The sequence below is a fragment of the Aulostomus chinensis genome, chromosome 1 (genome assembly GCF_037954235.1).
Source record: "Aulostomus chinensis isolate RoL2024-O1b breed Wild chromosome 1, RoL_Achi_v1.0, whole genome shotgun sequence".
NCBI lineage: Eukaryota > Metazoa > Chordata > Actinopteri > Syngnathiformes > Aulostomidae > Aulostomus > Aulostomus chinensis.
In genome coordinates, this window is record NC_141320.1 from 44,774,217 (window position 1) to 44,778,420 (window position 4,204).

The 4,204-nt window shown below is 45.6% G+C and overlaps 1 long non-coding RNA gene across 1 annotated transcript; it reads right to left on the minus strand.

The window, feature by feature from the left end:
* Window positions 1-1,506: 1,506 nt before the first annotated feature.
* Window positions 1,507-1,837, minus strand: LOC147271822 (uncharacterized). The gene is made up of 3 exons (XR_015115804.1): window positions 1,779-1,837; window positions 1,639-1,706; window positions 1,507-1,550 (listed from the first exon to the last, which is right to left on the minus strand). It is a non-coding gene; the product is annotated as an uncharacterized LOC147271822 (long non-coding RNA).
* Window positions 1,838-4,204: the final 2,367 nt, after the last annotated feature.

Below are 4,204 nucleotides of genomic sequence, written 5' to 3' on the forward strand. Positions count from 1 at the left end.
TGTGTTCATTAGCAATTCTTACTACATCACTGTCGCATCATTTTGAGATCATTATCAATTCTTCCAACATCACTGTCACATTATTTTTAGGTTCGTAGCAACTCTTACTACATGACTGTCAGCATCACTTTGAGTTTCTTCGCAACTATCACTACATTACTGTTAGCATCATTTTGAGTTCATTAGCGATTCTTCCGTCATTACTTTCGCATTATTTTGAGGTTATTAGCAATTCCTACGACATCACTGTCGCCTTATTTTGAGGTTCGTAGCAACTTTTACTACATGACTGTCAGCATCACTTGGAGGTTATTCGAAACACTTACTACATTACTGTTAGCATCATTTTGAGTTCATTATCAATTCTTACTACATCACTGTCAGCATAATTTTTGAATTCATGAACAATTCTTCCTACATCACTGTAGTATTACTTTGAGGTTATTAGCAGCTCTTACTACATTACTGTCAGCATCACTTTGAGTTCATTTGCAACTATCACTACATTACTGTTAACATCATTTTGAGTTTATTAGCAATACTTCCTACATCATTGTCGCATTATTTTGAGGTTATTAGCAACTCTTACTACATCACTGTCGCATTATTTTGAGGTTCGTAGTGTGGCAAGGCGAGCGGTGGGGAACAGTTGCCAACAACGCCACCTGGGGGCTTTCACCCCAGGATATAAACAAAATTTCAAAATGACCAGGCTTCCATTTGAAGAAAGGCACACAGTTCGAGAGATACAACAGGACAGGACCGTGATTTCCAATTATAAAAATACTTTTATTAGAAAAATAGTTTAAAATTAGCAACAGACTAAATGAATACCAATGGATATAATAAGGAGTGCAAGAGGAATTACCGAAAGGAAAAGGGGACAGGGCTGGGGCTTACCACGACAGCGGTAACGAAAAGGGGAGGGATCCAAAAAAAGAATACCACACTGCACCCGTGACACAGCAAACCAAAAAAACACGTATAAGGAACCACCACCAGGGGGACCGCTGCCGCTCTGGGCCCTCAACACCTGTCAAAGAAAAGAAAAGAACACCATCAAAAACATGAAATCAAGGCAACCCTCACACACGAACTAAATATCGCTACCCCAAATAACCCAACAGAAACTGGTTTAAATCCAAATGATCAAAATTAAGGAAATGTCTGCCCCTCTAATTAAAACCAGTCTCCAAGGGGGATGGCTCAGCGCCGATGAGGGTCGGGATGCCCTCTCTTGGCCCACGTTGAGGCTCTTATAAAGGCCGTAGTGCACGGCTTTAACCACCGTCACTGGGAGCAGAGCCGTTATGAGCCGAATCAGCAAGAATCCAGACTGAAGAAGAGGAGAAGAGAAGAAGAAGAACCAAAACAGCAGCGAGGCTCACAGCAGCAATTGACGGCTGCACACTGCAAAATAAACAAGTTCACCTAATTAAAATGTGGATGAAGGACATTACAGAATAACAAAAGCTAAGAATAAACATTTCCTACCGGAGAGCAGAATCGTGGCGTCAGACGAGGCAGGAGGAGGAAGCCCACAGCCCAGACTACACAAACGATGGCCGGGAGAGGATAATCAGAACACCACAGACCATCGGCAGCTTGATATGAAAGGCAGACAACTACGCGTCTTACCCACAGAAAGCGCACCACGCACACACCGGCCCCAGGGAGACAGCCCAGCTCCCGGTAACACCACACCGCTGGACGGAGCAAAACTGGAGTAAACAGGGGGCCCATGACACTGAATAATGGAGCAGAGCAAGCATGCATACCTTTGTTTGTAACCGATCTGCTGACCAGCGAGACGCCACCACGCACGGCTGTCGGCTCTGTAAAGGAGGGAGAGGAAGTGGAAAGGACGGAGAAGGGTCGGACCAGGTCTACTGCTAGGTGACCACTCACTATCGTCTGCCACACTGCCCCTCACGGTGGGGAGTGTAGCGCCATCCTGACACAACACTCACACACACACACACTCACACACACACACACACACTCACTCCCAGTCACTAACCCATATTTTCATCACTTAAACACCACTGGAGTATTGACAGAGATTCCACATGTTGGTCAACCAGAGAAGCTCCAACTGGTGAAGGTCATCCAACCCTGCATGAAGGTCAACCTGAGGATGGTTTTGATCCATCAACCTCTGGGTTCTGGGCCCACCTCTCTTCCTCTGCTCTACCATTTATTAAACAGGCCTTGATTTAGTATTATTTATTTCTTTTATTATTATTATTAATTATTTTATTGACTTCACCCTGATAACCAGGAGGTAACCTGTTAGTCAGAGTGCTCAGGTCTGTGGACTCAGAGGAGGATTATGTCTGGATCTTTTCTTTTGATGTCCTGCTGTCTGCTCTTTGCTTTTGGAGCTTCCTTCCCAACAACTACCAGGCCTCCTGGGTACTGTAGGAAACATGGTCAAGTTCTTCTAACTTCTCCAGTAACGTCCTGCTCTCATTGGTCTGTCTTCATTTTGACTCCTCCCACTGCCACAATGACCAGCCTTTATACTCTTGGTGACTGGGGCCCTGGTTGCTGCAGGCCTCAACACCAGCCTGTGGTTGAGAGCAGGGCAGAACAGAACTGACAGTATCTCCCATGCAGGACCTGGGTCAGCGCCTGGTGCCAGCTGGCCAACGTCCTGGAGTTCATTCAGCCTGGAGAACCAGGTGCTGGTTCCTTCTTTTACCAGGCAGGAACGGGCAGCAGATCCAAGATCAGTAGGTGTGGATGAAAAAATGAAGAAAAAATAAAAACGAGAAAAAGCAGTTTGGTTTGGAGTGCATTCCTGCCTGATGGTCTTGATTGGTACAACTCTCCTTCAAGTGTGGGGAAAACAGCAAAAAGAATAAAACACTTGACATTGAGAGAACAAAGACTTCTAAGATCAAACACAAAACTCTGAGATCAAAGGTTGAAGTTCCCCAAGGTTCAGTTTTAGCTCAGACCCTCTTCAAGGTGGAACCAGCAGAGGAGCTCAGTAGAGACAACTGGACAGCAGCAGGACAGAACAGAGGCTCTCCACAATGGCAGGAGACAAGAAACAGGTTTGGACCATCTGGGCTTCTGTCCACTTTGATGTTTTTCAAACATTGAAGGAAATTGTAAAAATCAACATTATGGGAAACGTTGGTTTTTCAGTGTGTTTACATCAGGATTTATATTTGAGAGTGTTTGCTCATGTGTTCCAGAAGCTTCTTCTGGAGTTGACCCTGGATGAGTGGAGGGACCTTTTTGATCATCAGGACTGGTTGATGCCCTGATGGTGCATCGGGGTCATCATGGTCCTCCACCATCTGCAGGGGTTCCAGGACTGTTGTGGTGTTTGTTGGAACTGCAGGGGGGAGCCCTCAGACCTGGAGAGGAAGTCCTGACACCAGCAGACCCCTCACCACCTGCAGCCTTTTTCCAGCTCCACCAAACCCACCATTCACTGCCTCCTCATCATCTGGGCATCAAAAGCAGCTCAGACCTGCTGCAGCTCAGAGACCTCAGCCATTTTTAGGATGTCTCCATGATTCTCCTTCACAGGATTTTCATTCACAAACAAGAGAACTGTCAAAGACCACAACAGTTTTCAGCTTGCTGCTAAACAGTACTTCAACTACCATTCCACTGTGTAATGGCAGTGACTGATGTGTACTATATGCAGTACTAATCAAGTACAGCCCTGACTGCTACTTTATCTCCAATGCTAGGAAGGATAAGAATGTTGAAATGGACCCAGCAGGAAGAGAATCTCAAGTCATGGCAACTTTACTGGGCAGCACTCAGTTAAGTTCAGGAAACACCAGACATTTTTACCACCTGTCAATGAAGTAGTCAGTAAAATAAATACCGTAAATCACCAATTAACAGCCTGGTGTCAAAGTGCCGCCGGGTCTCATTTGATGGCCGAGGGTCCGACCTCATTTTGTAAAATAGACGCCTGTCTCAAATAAACGCCAGGCTTGTTTAAACGCCTGGGGGCCGTTATTTGAGATCAATGTTATATTAACTTGGTTTCATGTAAGATTTTGCAATTTTTTTTAACTTACTATCAATCCATGCGTGGGCTCCACGGTGGTGCAGTGGTCAGCACTGTGGCCTCACAGCAAAAAGGTTCAGGTTTCGAGTCCTGGCTCAGGCGCGGGATCTTTCTGTGTGGAGTTTGCATGTTCTCCCTGTACCTGCGTGGGTTCAGACGGCT